The 19,543-nt window shown below is 47.9% G+C and overlaps 1 protein-coding gene across 1 annotated transcript in view; it reads right to left on the bottom strand.

The window, feature by feature from the left end:
* The window catches only part of LOC144102418 (sodium-coupled monocarboxylate transporter 2-like), a 639,582-nt gene that overhangs the window by 195,436 nt on the left and 424,603 nt on the right, over positions 1-19,543 (bottom strand). The window lies entirely within an intron of this gene.

The raw sequence follows: 19,543 nt of genomic DNA, 5'->3' as shown, positions 1-19,543 counted from the left end.
GTGTTGTTCAAATATGTCCAGTTTGCATTTCAGTCACGGTTGCCGCCCTGCATATCTGCTGTGGCGAAGGCAAAGAAAGGTAGGCTTTCTTACACACTGCTTACATGAGCCAACTCTGCTCGTCAAGACCAAACAGCACATATCGTACAGCGATGGATGAAATTTCGTTTGTTTTGCAAAATCAAATTATTTTTACTTTACCTGACTCCAGACCTGTCTACTGCTCAATGAAATTAGTGGGGTGCACCTCGCATAAAAATAACCGGGATAATTTAGACAGGACCTGGTGTCGGCCGATGAAATTAAGTGTTTTTTTATAATTCCTATGCTTCTGTGCGCCCATTGTACAAATGTACTTTCCGTGTGAACATGTCGATGTCCCCCTCAATGCACACATGAAATATCTTTTCTGCATTTGCTTCAATCTCGGAACTGCTTCGGGATTGGAGTGTGTGAGATCACTCCATGTGTCTGTTTTAATTCCGGGGGTGCAAAGGAAAAACCCAATATGTGACCGCTGGGGAATTTTGTCTCGAATGAGTCGACCTCTACATGGGTTGCTGTGGTCAACGTTGATTATGGTTTACGCACACAAATGCTTAAATGCTTTACCTTCGCAGGGTGCCTCCGGCCTCCCGGATGTGGCATCCCGCTTCGGGCTGAGTATGTCGCCTTGTCTGCTCCGAGCTTGGCGCGCTCATCGGTTGCTTCATCTCGGACCGGCATGGGGTGAGTGAGAGGGGAGACATCTTCGGGAGAAGTTCAAGTTTTTATTCAGGCTTACACTTGGCAGGGAGTTGGGCAGAATGGATTCAGTTTTCTTGAGGAGTAACCATTTCATCCAGAGAGAAAGCGTTACTCGGATTCTATTGGCTGCCTTAGCACCTTATTGATACAAGTGACAATGACTGCCTTGCTTGGCCGCAAAACTAAAAACTTAATTAAAAAAGTAACGCATTTTGACAGTAGGGAGCGCGGCGGATTGTCAAGCCTTCTCTGAAGAACCACTTGAGTCAGGTCACAAAAATTACCATCGTCATGTGCTGCCAAAAGTAGGACTTTTCGGGACTGTGCTCCCTCCACAAAGTTGAGAGAATCAGCGCTATATTTCTCAGGATTCCAAAATACCGCTTCCCAACCATTTCTCAGGACTGCGTAGTAAAAGCGGTTATTGAAACCAAACTTTCACCTAAGCGACTTTGAGAACACTGGTTATGCAAAGAATGGACAAAAGCAACTTGTAATTTGTATTTATGCGCATCGCCTTTTGGACTGTTTCAGAAAGAATTAATCAGTTACTGCATGGAGCTTTGCGTCAGTGCCAAAATACGTTTTAGCGAGGATGTATTACATGAAACACAAGCGAAATTGCATTTTACATTCATATGTCCAGAGTAGGTCCAATAGTGCTGCTGTCTGGCAACAGTGCATTTGCCCATTTTGAGTTCAATGCTACCTTTGTATGAGTTAATACCTACAAGTTCTGTTCTCCTCATAAGAACATTATCTTAATGTGCTTCTCCTAACCACGATATATAAAAACAATAACCGAAGGTCTGTACTGAAAAAATATATATAATAATTTTTCATCGACATTTATTCGAAACCATCAGTACATCAAAGTTCAATGTGTGTATTGGTGCACAAAACTAAGTGAAGGACACAGACAAGCAAGAAGTTGAAACGGCTGCCCAATATCGGTCTCGGTCTCGGACTGGCATTTTGACTTCCTTGCCTGTCTTCCGCGCTGCTTTAAACTAATGTGATGCTCCAACAAACTCAGCTTTACAGAAGTTGCAGTATGTGTGTGTTCTCAGCTAAGCATATACACCGTTGTGCTGACGCGCGGAGGGCACCATGCACCTGCCTTATAAATGCGATATAAATGGGGCTTATCCGGTCGCTTAAGGCTTCTCAAAAATTATGTGTTGAAAAACTAACAGTGTCATGCTTTAGTTGGCACGTGCAACCATTTAGCCTTAGGCGCCGTAAATCCCAACACAATGCAGCAATTTGCGTGATGAAGAATTTCCCCAGTTGCGGGTAATCCAACGTAACATACCGTCTCAAATGACCATATTGCAGGCGGCTGGTCCCGGCAGTGGTCGCTGCATGAGTAGCGCCTCTGCAGCAGGCAGCAGTTTGACAATCCTCAGCCACGATGGGCTTAGTGCGGCAACCTAGAGTAGCCCACGAGCAACTGCGCGACCTTCGGTCAGCGTCCCACCGAGGGTGAGTAGGCTGCAGAAAAGAGCATTTAGTAAGCCTGTTGGTTATTGAACAAACAAGGAAAAGGGAAAAAAACGCGCGAAAAACACGAGAAAAAATTGTGGCTGTTCAATTTCAACACTAAAGGCTAGGTCTAATTGTGTGCGTTACGTTGATCTACAGGCTGGTCAGAAACCGAAGCTGTAAGGCCCCTGTTCTGGGTGCTTATGTGAAGAAGTCCGTTCGGACTTGGAGGTCACGGTAACGACGGTTCACAAGTTCATCTGCAGCTGAGTCTGCCACACAATTGCACACACAGTTTAAGACCTCAGCAATATCAACAGTTCACATTGTTTAGCTTGTTTCAAGCGACGTGGAGATGGCGGCTTCTTCATAATTAGAAAAGAAAGGTTAGGCACTGATCAGAATTATGTCGGTGCTCTACATGTGCCGACCTATGGTGCCTTCTTGCTTGAAACAGTCGTTAGAAGGATCAGGGTAATCAGAGGTGGTTCTCTGTCATGCAGGTGCAGAAGCCAAGTCTACGTGGGGCTGCTAACGAGGCTTCTTATGGCGAAATCATCTTGGAACAGCCATACAGCGGGATCGTGCTTCGAGCTTGACATGTGTGACCGTACAACGGCATGCTATCCAATCGCCACCTTGAAAACGTCACCGGTGAAGCACTCGATCACTCACCACATGTTGACATCGAGACCTCCAGTGTTTTCTCGCCCTCACCATTTGTCGGGAGAACGCCTCGCTATCTTTTGCCGTGAGTTCGAACCTCAACGCTGTCGGCGCTGGTTCTTCCTCGCCTTAGCTCCGAGAGATTGGGCGACCCGGCTTCGAACACGCAACCCTATCCTCTTACATGGATTCCGCTGGCTCTCCCGCCCTGACTATCGGCGGCGACACGCCCCTGAACGCTCGGAACCTTGACCAGGGCCGGATGCTGCTGCTGCTGTCTCCTCTTTGACAGCCCTCAATAAATGTGGTCGCCTCCCTGGGCGACCTCCACACGTACATAGTTTCGGCGACCCATCTCTGCTTGAACAATGTTGTCTTCCCCTGCATCAGACAATGGCGACGGGACCGGCCAAGACACAATATCTGGTGGCGCATTTTAGTGTAAAAGCACTATTCTGATGGGTAAACCCACCGCAAGATCTTGCCGTATTTGGGATCTTGCGTTGGCTGTTGACTTATGCCGAGTGCAATAAAATATATCAACTATCGGCGACCGATATTCCAACCTGCGGCGACGCGAAGAAATCAACTTCGCTGGCTACTACGCGAGAGAACTAGAGTTTCGCCGCAGTCGAACGCGCCGCTTGTTATACTGCAACACACTCGCGCTGTGCATTGCACATCACATTCTTCTTCAAGTAACACTACTCAATCTTATATTAGCGCTTTGATCAATGTGGTGGTAGTGGCACATGCGCACTTCATGCGTAGGCGTTGACAACTCTGTGGCAGAAACACGGCAGTAGAGTATTACCTTGTTAAGTCGCAAGAGATCAGATGCAAAGCATGGACAATGAGACAAGCAGAAAAGAAGTTTGCGGGGATTCGATGAACCCAGCTAGCAATGAAGAGAGGTAATCGAGGCAGGGAAAAGGTCATTGCTGTGCAGTGTGCGTTGTCAGGCTGATGATCATGGGAGCAATACGCATTGACGTTGACAGCATTGCAGCATTAATGCACAGGTGCATAGGCTGGCGGCTTCTAGCCCATCTCCCGCTTCCGAAAAAGCAGTGTTCTAATTAACGACAACGCAGCTAGCTATAGAAAGGAAAATAGGTGTGACGTTAAGAGATAGGAAGAGGGCAGAGTGGGTCAGGGTACTAACGCATGTTAATTATATATGATATGATAATGATATATGTATTGATATGATATGTAATGAGAAGGGAAGATAATCGTTGGTCCTTAAGGGAAGGAAATGGATTCCAAGAGAAGGCAAGCGTAGCAGGCGGTGGCAGAAGGTTAGATAGGACGAGGCGGGGAATGTGGCTGCAGCTGGCGCAGGGCAGGGTAGTTGAATTATTGAAAGGCATTTGTCCTGCAATACATGTAATCAAGCTTATGATGATGATGCGAAGTTCAGGGTGCTGGATCGTCTATTTTTCATTGACATATTTCTTTTCGCTCATACAATGGGCAAAAGAGGTCGTCGTTGATTCAATTACGAACACCAATGTAGCTATTCTTAAAGCTAAAGAAGCTTCAGCGAAGCGCACAAGTTTTTCGCTCTTCCTGCAACGCTGAATTAGACGTTGCGTTACATTTGTTCATACTTCATAGCACACGTCGCGCAAAGCTAATCGGCTGAACTTCCGTCCATTAAAAATGCACGCACCATCCGTGAGGTAACGTGACAAGAAGCTCTGCTTCTGTAGAATTTCTGCCTGAAGTGACAGCCGCCACAGTGTATGACGTCACAGTAGCGTTCCCACGCGTTGCGAAGATAATGTTACAATTACAAATTACGACAAATAGAAATAAATAACAAATTATTCCGAAGCGTGTTCAGTGTACGTCTTGCCCAGTATAAAATGGTTATGAACTGTCATAAAATAAGCGACGAAGATGCACTAAAATATAGGTTTGATAGTCTGTAGTTTCACAGGAAAGATGCACTCTGTGGAACAATAAAGGAATGAAAACAGTCGCAGACATTGTGATTAAGTACTGCCACTTTCGCGATAGTCGGCGAAGCACATGAGGTGTCACCCAAGTGGCTGCTCAGATTGGCTCTCAATAACCTAACCAAACTGGAGGGGAATCGAGATATAAAGAGAGAAATTTTATGTTTTGATGTTATTAGTGCATATGTCTGAGAGCGTCACGATAGCGCGGGGAGAGACACAGGTTTGTTAAGTTCCGGGCATCCTGCATTGCGTCCCAGTGGTCGAATGGCACAGCCAATGAAACGGGAATGAGACTGATGGCACAGTGATGCGGGTATAAGCTGACCTTGAAATAGAAGCTTCACAGTAAACTCTTAAGAACAGCCTACCTAATCATGGACTTATTCCCGCGATGCTTAGGTTTATCTGTTGTAGACAAAAATAAACATGTATAAAAAGCTTTAGAAGCAAAGAGGCAGCATGTTTTTGTCACGTCTGTGGTGCTGCTGTGTAAGATTTTCTATATATTGGGCAATGTATGCACAGAGGAAGTCACATAGCACTTACTGCTCTAGAAGTTGGAGATATAATTACATGGCTGAGAAGTTTCTAACCAGTAGATAACAACACCCAAAAAAACGAGAAATTTTACACGCAGCAGCTAGGAAACAGTGCTTACTTCTACTCGTATTCGGGCGCTTATCTCCACATCGCCTGTTGCGTGACTCCTTCAACTGTAATGCACTGAAAAAATTTATTTATGGCAGTTGGTTAGAAAGAAGCGCATTCTGCTTATTAGAATATAACTGAGCCTCAGAACATTTGCTTTATCACAATCTCAGTGATATCCAGTCATTTCCACTAAAGACGAAAGGCGATTCAAAAAGAATTCTATCGCATGCCAAACAGAAATACTGCCTACCACAAACTCTTACAGTACCCTCATATGTTCAAAAATGGGAGCCATAGTTCATATCCCTCCATGTCCACGGCGAGTATGTAGCAATATGAAGTGGAGTCTGCATGATACGGCAAATATAGAGATATACCCGTGCGTCTTTATATGTTGTTCATGCGATTTATTCCATTGTGTTTACTTCACACGGTAGTTCCATATTATTTGTACAACATGCCATGTCCGTATAAATTTCGTCTTTCGCGCCATCAAAGTCGTCAGAGCTAATATAGGCTCTTATATAGTCAACACGACCTCCTCATCGCTCGCATATGAACCCTTCGCAGACCAACGGAGTTGTGGGAATTGCAATGTGGAACTTTTTACATGGAATACGCTCAGTACACGTTGGATCAAATTGGGATGAACGTGGATTTGTTTTTCTAAATATATAGGTTACGAAGCGCGACGAGGGTTTGTTTTTCCGCAGCAAATTCTTTAAGCCTCATTCTTGATAAAACATTATCCATATTCCACGTCGAACACTTGCTGTCCGTGGGGTGGAAAATACTGGCACGGAACAAAGGGTTCTGCAATGGTATGGCTAGCTCGCCAACGTGTGAGTGCAGCCAATGTCAGAAAATGTGCGAACCTCTTTGATTTGCTCAGCTCCACCCTCCTCCACACCCCCCCCCCCCCTTGCACAGGTCGATGATCTTCAGAAATTACCGCAGAAAAATTCAAATCTAGGAAGCGTAGGCCATTACTATTGTTACATTTTACCATCAGCTCAAGACACTATCGTTATTTCTGAGGCGAAAATAAGACGTCGAGACATTTACGTGCTGTTCCGCTGAGATCTTGCACCCTCCGTTTAGTCAAGAGGCCTAGCCGTCTCTGGAAATGTCTGGTAACAGTGTAATAACATGCAACTATTTCAATAACGTTTCAGATTTTAGTGAGTATACCTTGCTTTTTTCATCTTCAAACTTCTTCCTCACATTTAAAATTTCCGCTAGAGACACCTGGAATGAGCCTGAAATGCAATGACCACCGAGCATACTTTCAGCTGTGGCCGCTGCTGAGATGTTTCTGTAAGCGAGCACGACTTTGCACAATTAGGTGTTTGCGTTAATAACAGCATTTTGTTTGCCGTCTGCACCTGTATACGACTGTGGTGTCATCCGAGCCACCTAACCACATCGCTATTGATTTACTCGCTGTTCAGGCGCGTACCATGGTCGCGAACTCAGTGAACTGTTGGAAAGCTGCGCTTGAAGCTTGATGCCGGGAGCAAGCTTCGCGCGAAGCTCGTTTGAGAGCAAAACGAAGTCGGAAAAACGGCTTTGTAAACCGACATGCACTGCTACTTCAATATCCAGCCCGAATTCCTCTCTGTCCGAGGCCATGGAACTTATAAATTTGTGCTTTATCGCTGAAAGCCAACAAAAGGTTTTAACACGAAGCTGTGCTTGTGTTATGGGCCAAGTTGTACCGCTAGACCCATGAGGTGCCGTGTCCACATTTGTGAACCCAACCTAAGCCTGCATGTATTTCCGTATAAAATGCGAATTTAAACCATTTAATTCGGCGTTCTTAACATTTGACCTTCCCTGCCAAGTTTGTTGCGCAATCTCTTGCAGCGCTACAGCGAAATGTATTTTGCAAAAAATGATCCCGCCCCATTGATCTAGATCAATGAAGTTTCATCCAATAAAAAACGGTCCGCATTACAGCGTTTTTTTTTTGGCGGGACGAGTCAGTACCTTTTACTTTTGCATGCTGACTTTTCGAGTGGCAGTGAATGATGCAACTTACCGTTCGAAATATGTCAGTAGGTTAATGTAGGAACGACTAAGCAATTTTTGTTGTCATAGACGAAAAAAATGGCAGTGGCTTAGCTTGGCCAACCCTGGAATTCAGCGAAAAGGAAGGACGCTTGCTAAACGTCTGAGGCTCGTCCATGGCAGCTCTGCTACGCGCTTGCGACAGCCGTTCGATATATACCTACACGACCAAATGTCTATGACGTGGTATCATGGTCTAAGGACTACCTCATCGAATGTCATCACGTGACATCACATCACCCCATCGCATGCTCTTAAGGTGAAATGTCAACTAAAGGTTATTGGTCAACGGTTCGACACCATAACGGTACCACATATGATCATACACCACTACAGTGGTTGGACTGAAGGTCGTACAAGGGCATTCTACGGCCTACGCGACGACTGTTTTACCTAGCGTAGTGAAGCTTTTCGCTTCAAAAAAAAAAAAATTGCAGCGCTGGACGTTCAAAGTGGTGCGTCCACAAACGTGGACAATGCGCCTTAAAGCCGAAAATGTCAAAGCGGCGGTTTCTGCCGACCCCCCGCTGTGGCTCAGTGGTTAGCGTGCTTGGCTACTGAGCCGGAGTACTCGGGCGAACCCGACCACGGCGGCCGCGCTTCGGTGTAGGCGAAACGCAAAAAGGCACCCGTGTGGTGTGCGATGTCAGTGCGAGTTGAAGATCCCCAGGTGGTCGAAATTATTCCTGAGACCTCCATTACTGCACCTCTTTCTTCCTTCTTTCACTCCTACCTTCCTCCCTTCCCTTATGGTGCGGTTCGGGTGTCCGCCGAGGTATGAGAGTTACTGCACCATTTCCTTCCATGAAAAACATTTTCATTTTTATTTTTTTCTGCCCACTATGCGCAATTTTTTTTCGGACAAGTAAGATATGAAATGGACTTATTGTTAACACGTGTTGAAAAGAATGATTCTTCAAGGAGATCGTTGGATGACTTGCGCGCTGAAGCATTCTTCATGAAAATGGCCGATGGAGAAGCACCTGCAAAGAATCATGGCCGACCGAGCGCTGAACACCCGCAGACGGTCGCAAAGAACCGCCACTACGCCGAGCCGCTGCCGACAAACACGGCGCGTTATGATCAGCGTTCAAAGTAAAGGGGTAATGGAGGTTCTTAGGGGCCCTACCAATATTGAAAACGAATCTAGACCACCATGCTGAGACCCCCCGCGCACATGTGTGGGCGTGGGAGCAGCTTCGGGCTGCAGCTCTACAATTTCGTCTATTTCTTTGTCCAGGTTTCTTCATGACCAGTGTTTGGCGCCCTGCTTACTTCGGATGCGCGGGAATGCCACGAACCGTCAATACATTTCGCCACCACGCATGGTGAGCACTCCATCGCTGAAAGGCAAGAAATGGTTTTTAACACGAAGCTATGTTTGTGTTATGTGCGAAGCTGCACCGCAGGACCGCTCGAGCACTGTGTCCACATATGTGGACACGACCTAATCCTGCACGTATTTTCGTATAAAAGGCGATTTTCAGATTTGAATTCCGCGCTCCTACTATTTTGACCCTCAATGTCAAGTTGGTGGCTGCATCTCTTGCAGATACAGTGAAATGTGTTTATAAAAAAAATAAAAAAGATTAAAAAATGGCGGTGGTTTGGCTCTGGTTAAACCTGGACTGACGCGATAGCTACAGCTGGCAGAGTGGAACTTGCTCAGTTGAATTGCAAACTCAGTCTTTCGCCGCTCCGTTTCTTTGGGCATTCCTTCTTCATCTTCGTCCCAGTTGACACTGCGCATGCGCACAGTGTTGCCCCTCGTGACCAGCCACGAATCACGTGACATCGTGGTGGCGCCGCCACGCTGAAGGCTCGAAATGTTACCCTAATGTAGCTATCTCTACAAAACAAGAAAACCGCGCTTGATCGCTCCACAGTGGCACAAGGCATCCGGATCGACCATGCCATCAAAATTGATCGTCGATAAGAACGGCGTGCTCCGGAACTTTACAGGGGATGTGGGAGCAGCTTCGTGATGCGGCTCTTCAATTTCGTCCGTTTCTTTGCCCATGGAAGTCATGACCCTTGTCTATATGCGAGTAAATCGGAGAGTGTCTACTTATTGCTGTTCCCACGCCCGGGCATATTCGTTTCTTTGCTAAGTGAGCGTCTTGTCGTTGGTAAACAGCTGCTTCTGCTTTGCGGTGATGTGGAGGAAAACCCTGGGCCCAATACGCACGCTCAAGACACTGATATCTTAAGAGGAATCAGCAGGTTGATTTAATTAGCACAGTAAATGAAATAAGAAAAAAAGAAGGCAATTCAGAATCACTTATTAGATATTGATAGAATGCTAACTGCGGTCAAAGGCAAAAGTGCTGCCAGTGAATTGCTTCAGCAAGAATATCAGCGCCTGCGATGCTTTGCCGAGAACCTAGCTAGTGAAAACTTTAAATTCATGGTTAGTCAGGCGGACCTCGAAGATAGGCAGCCCCATGATTATCTTCTGTTTTATGGCCTGTCTCACGTCAGTTCTAAATATTTGGCCGAGACTGACAAAAAACTTAATTTACTCTCGTCTGCCTTAAATGTTCTGGCATTGGAGCTCTAGATTGGACGGGAGCATAGGAATGGTGGTATCTTAGAATACAAATGCAGACCAGTCATTGCGAATTTCTCGTCTTTTCAATCAAGGCAAGAAATTTTGAAGTTCCAGACTCCAAGATGACGGCATCAGTGTAAGTGAAGATCACTTTCTTCTGGCGCATCAGTCGGGGAGAAAACTACGCTAATTTAGACTCTCTCAAAAGTCTAAATTCAAACTGCGCTACAATTAGCTTTACATGAATAGGTGTTATAGCTGCAATAATCTTAGTGACAGCGTTTCTGAAGGCCGTATTGTAACCAGCCTTTCATCCTAATCTTCCACAGACTAGGTATGCGTGAGGGGTGGTGGCTACCATCTGCAGCCCGGAATTCATTGTCATTTTTGTATGCTAACATTGGAAATGTGTAGTCTAAGCGTGATGAACTTTTTGCAACTATCGATGCATGTGACGTGAGCATTGTTTGCCTTACCGAAACGTGGCTTTCTGCGAAAGTTGAGGGCTCAGAAATTTTGCTTTGTAATAAGCGATTCCTCAATTAACGGTCTGACAGGGGTGAATTGGAGGTGGAATTTTTATAGCAGTTGGTGTTTTCTTTTCCTGTTCATGTTGCTTCTAGATTAGAACTTCTCTGGGTTCAACTGCGCACGCGCGTTAAAAAACTGATTTTGGGTATTTGCTATCGTCCTATCTTATACGGTGCCACTTTCGTTGAAGAGCGCCATTATGCTGTTTTTCACGATTACCTTTCGTTTTCCAAACGTTCCTGTTGTTTTAGTAGGTGACTTCAATTTTCCAAGTCATTTATGGTCCAACGTGGTTTCTTATGCCGAGCCTTTTTCTACTGAGTGGCTTTTGCGTATATGTGCTGATTTTAATTTTTCACGACTTGCCACTCACCCTAATTACATCTTCTTCCTCCAACTTGCAATACCTTGTTCTTACAACTTCACCCGTTCTTGTCTCTTCTATATCTTGTTTTTCATGCTTGAGGGACTATTGTATGGTTCATTTTTCACTGAACGACTTGGCAGCCCACCAAAATAACACTTTCAAAGATATTCATGACTACCAAAATGCAAACTTCGAGGCCATAAATTGTGAACTTGCTGCTTTTATTGACCAATGCTTACTCTCATTTCACGACGGATCAACTGAAACTGCAACATTTTTAGCTTAAAACTACGTCCTTAACTAATTCTTATGTGCCGCTGTGAAAATTATTAACCGACTTTCGGCCGGCTTGAATTGTTTAATAAAAAGGCTGTCTAATAAGAAGCAGCACCTGTTTCGTTCGGCTCAAATTTCAAATTCTCTGTCCCAGTGGGATCCATATAAATCCGCCGCTTCTGTCTACAAATCAGCACTAAAACAAGTCAAGGTATCAGTTTTTAGTCTTTCTCTTCATTATATGTTAATAAATACCCCAGGTAAGTTTCGTATGCAGTTAAAAAACGCATCCATCAACCATTGTTCTGAGGAGGAGGAGGAACAACTTTATTTACGTCTTGGCCTAATGGCATCATGACCTAAAGGCGCCGTGACGGGGGCCCAGGCGGCAACTCAGCGGAGGATCTGAGGCCTTTGTCTCTCAAGAGCCGCCGAGACCTGCTGGACGGCCCAGGTTTGTACGTCACGGTCAGAGCATTCCGCAGCAGCCGCGAGTCGCGGCGGAATCGTTATGCTTTTAGAAGCCTCGTCGGGGAATTTTGTTGCAGTCCCATAGGATGTGCGTCAGAGTTGCCCTCTCCCGCTGGCACACGCGACACACATCACTTTCATATAAGTTTGGGTATAGATGAGTCATTAACGCCGGGGTTGGTAAAGAACCAGTTTGTAGTTGTCTAAACAGCACCGCCTCCGCTCGGCTCAGTCCCGGGTGTGGGGGTGGGAAAGTCCTTCGAGCGAGGCGGTAAAACTGCGTAAGTTCATTGAATGTTGTCATGTGGTCTTTGGCACTACACCACGTTGGACGATCGGTTGCAGCGGCGCGGTTCGTTAGCGCTCGCGCCACTGCATGTGCCGTCTCGTTGTGGTTAGTGTGCTTCTCCGACGCATCGTTGCCCACATGCGCCGGGAACCACCTGAGTCTGACATACCTTTCTTCCCGTTGTAGGTCAGTCGAGCACAGAACGCGCACAGCCTCACCGCACACTTTGCCCTTCGCATAATTCCGCACTGCACTTCGGGAATCACACTGCACCGTTTGGCATCCGGGGTCGGCAATGGCCAAGGCAATGGCTACCTCCTCCGCCTGACATGCCTCTGGGACCCGTAAGCTTGCCGCTGCCCTCGTGGCGCCTGATGACGCATCGATGACAGTAGCTACGAACGCCGTGTGGTCTCCCTGGTATTCAGCCGCATCCACGAACCTGGCGTGCGCATCCTTGGCATGAAAGTCGATGAGGAATTTGGCCCTCGCCGCTCTTCGCTCCTTATTAAACTCAGGGTTCATGTTTCTTGGGATGAGGTCTACCCGAATCCGGCATCGGGTCCCGTCAGGAACAGGAACGTCACTAGTGGCCTTTTTCAACCTGGGCGTGAAGCCCAAGTAATGAAGTATACGCCTACCGGCCTCGGTCATAGAGAGCCGCTCCAGCTGGGCAGTCTGTTGCGCTTCCGCAAGTTCCTCAAGGGTATTGTGGACCCAGAGTTTCAGGAGCTTGTTGGTGTCCGTACACTCGAAAAGGCCGAGCGCCGCCTTGTAAGCTCGGCGTATGAGGCCGTTGATCTTATTCTTTTCACACTGCATCCAGTTGTGAAAGGCTGCAACGTAGGTGACGTGGCTAACTACGAAGGAGTGCACAAGCCGAATCAAACTTTCTTCTTTCATACCGGTCTTGCGGTTGGCGACTCGTCGCATGAGGCGTATTGCGTTGGTAATCTTGGCTGTAAGACGGGAAATGGTCTCGCCGTTGCCCCGTCGCTTGTCTATAATCATGCCAAGCACCCGGATTTTGTCGACCTCAGGGATCACTTGACCGTTCCTCGTGACGATCTTGATGGCCTCGTAATCCCTCGGTTCGCTTTTGCTACGTCTGACGTACTTTGGTGGTAACACCAGGAGTTCTGACTTGGCCGGTGAGCAGATCAATCCGGATCCGTTTAGCTGGTCTTCGATCGCGTCGACGGCTTCTTGCAGAGTGGTCTCAATGTGACCATCGCTGCCTCCCGGAACCCACAGCGTGATGTCATCGGCATAGATAGTGTGCCGGACCCCCTCAACTCGAGAGAGTCGCTTGGCCACCCCGATCATAACGAGGTTGAATAACAACGGGGAGATGACCGAGCCCTGGGGGGTCCCGACACTGCCGAGCCTTTTCGGTTGGAGCCGTAGATCTCCGGCGTAGAGCTCGGTAGTCCGCCCCGTCAGAATGTTCCTGATGTAATTGTACGTTCTTGTGCCCATGTTGAGTGTGGACACCTGGGCTAGGATCGCAGAGTGCTTCACTTTGTCGAAGGCGCTCTGCAGGTCCAGCCCTAGGATAGCCTTTTTATTATTCGTTCGGGTATCAGCGTCAATGATATCGTTTTTCAAGAGAATCATCGCATCTTGGGTGCTGAGGGAACGGCGAAACCCGATGATCGTGGTGGGATAAAGTCCCGACTCCTCCAGGTAATCCTGCCACCTACACATGAGGACGTGCTCCAACACCTTGCCCACGCAGGACGTGAGCGAGATGGGCCGGAGGTTGTCCGTGTTCGGTGGCCTGCATGGTTTGGGAATAAGGATTGTTTTGGCAGTCTTCCACTGCTGGGGCAGTGACCCCGCCCTCCAGCACTTATTGTAATAACCGGTGAGGTTCTCGATCGCCACATCGCTGAGGTTCTTGAGTGCACTGTTCGAGATGTTATGTGGGCCGACCGCTGACCTGCTGTTAATTGGTGCAGGGCCGCTCGAACCTCCTCGACGCTGATGTCGCGGTCCAGCTTCTCGTTAGCTGGACCGCTGTACTCGGGATGGCTATCTGTGGGTGTAATTGGGAGGTACTTGCTGTCTATACGTCTGATTACTTCGGGTTCCCCGTATTCTTTGACTGATCTGTAAATGACCTTTGCGAGGCGGTCGCGTTGGTGGGATTTTGTTTTAGTCTCGTCGAGCAGATGCCGCAATAAGTTTCAGGTCCTACCGCAATGCATTTGGCCGTCTGCGGCGTTAAAGATTTCGTTCCACTGTTGCGTGCAGAGCACCCGACAATGGGCTTCGATGGCGCGATTCAGCTCCGCCACCTTCTTCCTGAGGCGCCGGTGGAGTCGTTGCTTCTTCCATCTATTTAGGATAGAGTGCTTTGCCGCGATTAAATGCGCCAGGCGGCTGTCAACCTTGTCAACCTTTTCATCCGTTTCTATGACCTTGGTCGCCTCCTTGATCTTCCCCGCGATATGGGCTGACCATTCTGCTATGTTCTCGATTTCCTCCACCTCCGTTGGTAATAGGCTACGGAAGGCATCCCAATCCGTAAAATTATGTTTTATGGTGTCCTGCGAGGCCTTGATCTCCCCTGGTATGATGACCTCTACGATGTAGTGGTCGCTACCGAGCTCACACCCCGTGTTGTGCCAGGAGATACTGCCCTTCTCGTCGTTCTTCACAAACGTGAGGTCCGGCGTCGTGTCTCTGGACACAGAGTTCCCAATCCTCGTAGGATCAGTCGGGTCTGTGATGAGGGTGAAGCCCAGGTCTATTGTGTCTTGGAACAGGTCACGCCCCTTGGCCAATTGCTTGTTATATCCCCATGCCGGGTGCGCCGCGTTGAAGTCCCCGCAGGCGACGAGCCTGTGATTCCCCGCCACTGTGCTTGCTATGTGAAGGAGCGTCTTGAATTTGTTTCTTGTGTAAAGGGCTGCTGTAGACTTTGAGCAGAAAAGTGCTGTTCTTTTGTTTCTTGCCCATAACGACCTCGATGAGAGTGTATTCAATTTTACTGTTTTGCAACTCATGCTCAATGAAGGTGAGTTCCTTGCGAACCAATGTGCATATCCCTCTACCACCGGTGACCTTCGGAGACTTGGCGTATACCCGATAACCAGGTAGCGATACCGCATCAGTGCGAGTCTCTTGTATCAGGATGATGTCGGGCTTGCGTGCTACTTGTGTTATGTGTTGCTGCAAGACTGCCTTCTTACTAGCGAAACCGTTACAGTTCCAGTGCCAGGTCACGAGACCCTTCACTGTTGTTGTAGTTGGTGCTTCTGCTGAAGCGGCCATGATTGTTGCGGATTGTACTGCTGCGTTATTTGCTGTATTGCGTTCGTTAACTGCTGACACGTCAGCTCAATGGCAGCGAACTTGTCGTTAATCATCTTGGTGAAGGTTGTTTTAATATAATCGTCGAGCGCGTCGAGATGTTCCTCGATGTGGTCAACTTTATCTTTCAGGTTGTCCACCCGGTCATTAAGCTTCCGCTCCTTCGGGTTCTCGATTGCCCGTCTCTTGGGTGCCGGTTCCTTCTCGGCGGATGTTGGTGGTACAGCACTGTGATTACCCGGTGTGATGTCACATAATACTGACTGGGGTGTTTCGTTGCTGGTGAAATGAGTAGTCAGAAGGCTCTTGATTGTCGCGATCTCGTTTGCCATCTTGCTAGTAGTGGCCTCGTGCCTACTCACTTTCATCATGAGCTCGTTGTTTTCGCGCCGGAGGGCCTCGTTGGCTTCCTTCAACGTCCTCATCGTCTCGTCTTCCCTCGACTTGCTGTTGTTGCCGTCGGCGTTCTTGATGGTGCTAACTGTTGTACAGGTTGCGGTGCTATTAGAGGTGGTGGTGGTGGTGGTACCCCCCTGTGCTTTCTTGGCATCGTGCCTTGCGGCATCGGCCCAGCTCACGCGGTCACGTGACTGTGATCGCTTACGGCTAACGCTTCGCTGTCTATTCTTGCTGACCCTGCTCTTTGAGACGGACGCTTGGCCACCGGCTGGGCCGGCAGGTGTTACAGGACTTGACATCAGCGATGGAAATTCCTCAGCTCTGAGAGAAGCTAGTTGTGGCTGCTGCGCTTGTAGTTCGGCCATCTTGCGCTCCCATTGCCTCTTTTTAACTACGTATGGGGTCTTGTACCTATTCTTACAAACCTTGGCACCGGTCAGATGTTGCCCTCCGCACAATTTACAAGTGGGGGTGCATCTATGATTTTTTTTGGGGTTAGCGGCCCCGCAAGCGAAGCAAGCTTTCACGTGGGGGTTTGGACAAACATCGCAGCGGTGACCCACCGTTCCGCACTGCTTACATACTTCGAATTGTTTTCAATATAGGCTGCACCTGGTAAGAACGGGCCCATAGCACACGTAATTCGGGACCTTCAGGCCCTTGAAAGCCACGATGACTGTGGTCGAGCTGCCAATCCTCTTCGCGCCAAGTGCCAAGTGATTTCTCGAGGTGACAATGTTCCGGTCGATTGTGGCCGGGGAGTCCTCTATTGGGATACCTCTAAAAACGCCTTTAACGGTGCCGTATGGCGCGGTTTGATATGCGCCAACCACGTGTTCTGTGCCACCAATGCAGATCGATTTTATCTCAGCGTAACGTGAAGCACGTGCATCATCGGGGGTACTCACCACCATAATGTTTTGTTGTAAGTTGGGGCAGAAAGTATCCGCTGCCCCGTCGTCCCTTGAAACGTTCGCCGCCGTCATGATGGCCGATGCCACGGTGGCAATCTGAGTCCTCGCGATGTTAAGGCCTCCCCGAGGCCGCACTATCACCTTGGTCTCCTCTCGTGGTAGGGCGTCCGGCATCCTTGCTGCCCTCGTCATCGAAGCTTTCACGTTCCTGGCAAAGTTCTTCGTCGTAGGTGTTGACTGGTGAGCGGCAAACCCTTCGCCGGCCAAGGTCTTTATACGCCGGCCAACGTGCGACCAGTCTGCATCGTTGTTGAATTCCTCTGAAGAAATGTCTTCCCCTTGTACCTCAACACACATCTGGCTAACGCCGGAAATCGCCGGGTCCAGAACAATCGACGTCGCCATCTCGGTTTGTACAGCCGCCGCCTGAGACGATAGCCTTCCCACGCCAAGGTTAGGCCTCGCTATGGCAGTTCCAAGCTCTTCGTTTAGGCTTAGAGGAACGGCGCCGACCTCCACAGAATATCCCGGAAAATTGGCGAATCTTCGTACCTTGTGGTAGCCGCCGGTACTGGGTGATAACCCGCACCTTCACGGATACATTGGTAATAGTTATACCGCAGCAACAAATAATTAACACTGCAAAATTGATCATAAAAGCCGGAGGCAATGTCTCCGTTTCGCTGAAATGCGCGTTAATGTTTTAAACGATGCGTTAACGGCTGCTTCTACTAGCAATATTGTATAACTTATCCGCGTTTCGATGGAGGCGAAAAGCAAAAGGCGCCCGTGTGCTGTGCGATGTCAGTGCACGTTAAAGATCACTATGTGGCCGAAATTGATCAGGTGCCCTCTACCACGGCACCTCTTTCTTTCTTCTTTCACTACCTCCTTTATCCCTTCCCTTACGGCGCGGTTCCGGTGTCCGCCGATATGTGAGACAGATACTATGCCGTTTCCTTTCCTCACGGAGCCATTTGTTTTTTGCCCTTATCTGACAAAGTTTACATCTTAGTTTGCGGCATGCTTGAGGCGGATCCGCTGAAGCTACCCCTGGAGAGGCTGCCCAAAACCGGTGGGCGGTTGGCCAGCATAGCACAAACCAATCTCCAGAAAAAGAATCAAGCGAGCAAACAAAGAAAAAACGGCTGGAAGCGTTGAATGGCCACTGTAAATACTACCGGACAAACAAGCATGATTCCATTCTGGAAGCTGTGCAGTCCCGCGAAAGGTAACAATGCCGTCGAGGTGGCTCAGTCGCTATGGTGCTAAGCTGCTGACCGGAAACTCGCGGGTTCGATCCTGGCCGCGGTGGTGCAGTTTCAGTGAAGGCTAAATGCTAGAGGCCCGTGTACTATGCGGTGTCAGTGCACGTTAAAGAACACCAGGTGTTCGGAATTCCCGAAGCCCTCCACTACAGCGTCCCTCATGGGGACGTTGGACCCCATAAACCAATTAAATCATTCACTACAGGTGGACACAAGCATTGCAATAAGAAGCAAAAAGAATAAATCATTTGTTTTTTCTCGAAGCGTTTGATCCTGGATGGCTGGAGCCCTTGTACGCGGTCATGCGACTGCTGAGGCGACGTTAGCCTGGTCAGTTAGCTTTTAGTGCTCTTCCAGGCTCATGTTGGACAGCGCTGTCTCCCACTTCCCCGTTATAAAGCACTGTGCATTTTGGGAGCTCCGTTATATATTGGTAGCACCGTGTAGTATAATGAGACCAGGTATGCTGGCAAAGCTCCAGGGTAGATTGCGATCATAAAATAGCCGAAATACTTACTGTTGATGACGAAGGCTTATTTCCACGTTGCTGCACAGCAACTTTATGCAGTTAGCAATGAAAGCAGACTTTTAAACTCCGCATTGAACGTACTACGGTTAGCAACTAGGTGATAGTGAAATCTCAGTCAAGTTCAAAGCACAAGAACTGAATTACTGAAAGTATTGCGTATTTTTAGAGACAGAAATATACTCCCAGATTCGGGCACCATTCCTTGCTCCTATTAAAGAGTACGCTAGAGGACAGCTTACTTTTTTTAATGGCAATTCATGTTAAGACTGCAATTGCACTAGGATCTAGAGGAATTAGGTGGTACATTGGCTCACTCGCAATGTTGAGCGATCACCTGAGCTTGTTCAACATAGGACATTACTTTTCATGAGAAACACTAAAAAAACTAAGACAACATTAGAGAAGCTCTCCGTACCCTTTCTGCACCCTCAACACCACTCACTACTCCTCCTTGGGTGCATGGCGACTCCTCCCTTTGCCCATTCTTTGCTGTACCGCCTCGAACAATCGCGTGCATCTCGATATTCCCTCGAACCCTACGCAACTAGAAAAATAACCTTTTCCACTCGCCCTTTGCCAATAAAAGCTCTTATCAGCCAAAGTTCTCTTTCCGTATCTAAAGGGCCTGTCTCTCCAGATTAAGGGGCGATCTTGGCTGGTTTTTGAAGCAATGTAAGACTTCTCGCGCTTTTTGAGACATGCGCTGGTTGTTCGTGGTCGGATGTGTACCGCATTTCAAAGCTGAACGCACTGCGTGATAGGCCTCATCCGGTCTGCATAATCGACATGCTTTCAGTGCAAAGGCACAGAAAACACTCGGAAGTTGTCCTACATTTCTTTATTTCGCATGAATTTGCTGGTGACACTGCCGACATTTCTACAAAGAACTTTCACCGCGTCCACTGGTGAAATTCTCAACGCGAACATTATCAAAAGGCATAAGCTAAAAAATGAAATTCCGTTTTTTTTTTCGTACAGCTGATAGGGATGCTACGAAGCATCTAAATGGGTCAAGAAGGAGAAAGCTGAGTGCTGTTTAGAAAA

This window comes from Amblyomma americanum, chromosome 8 (assembly GCF_052857255.1).
Source record: "Amblyomma americanum isolate KBUSLIRL-KWMA chromosome 8, ASM5285725v1, whole genome shotgun sequence".
Classification (NCBI taxonomy): Eukaryota; Metazoa; Arthropoda; class Arachnida; order Ixodida; family Ixodidae; genus Amblyomma; species Amblyomma americanum.
This window is presented reverse-complemented; position numbering and strand designations above follow the sequence as displayed.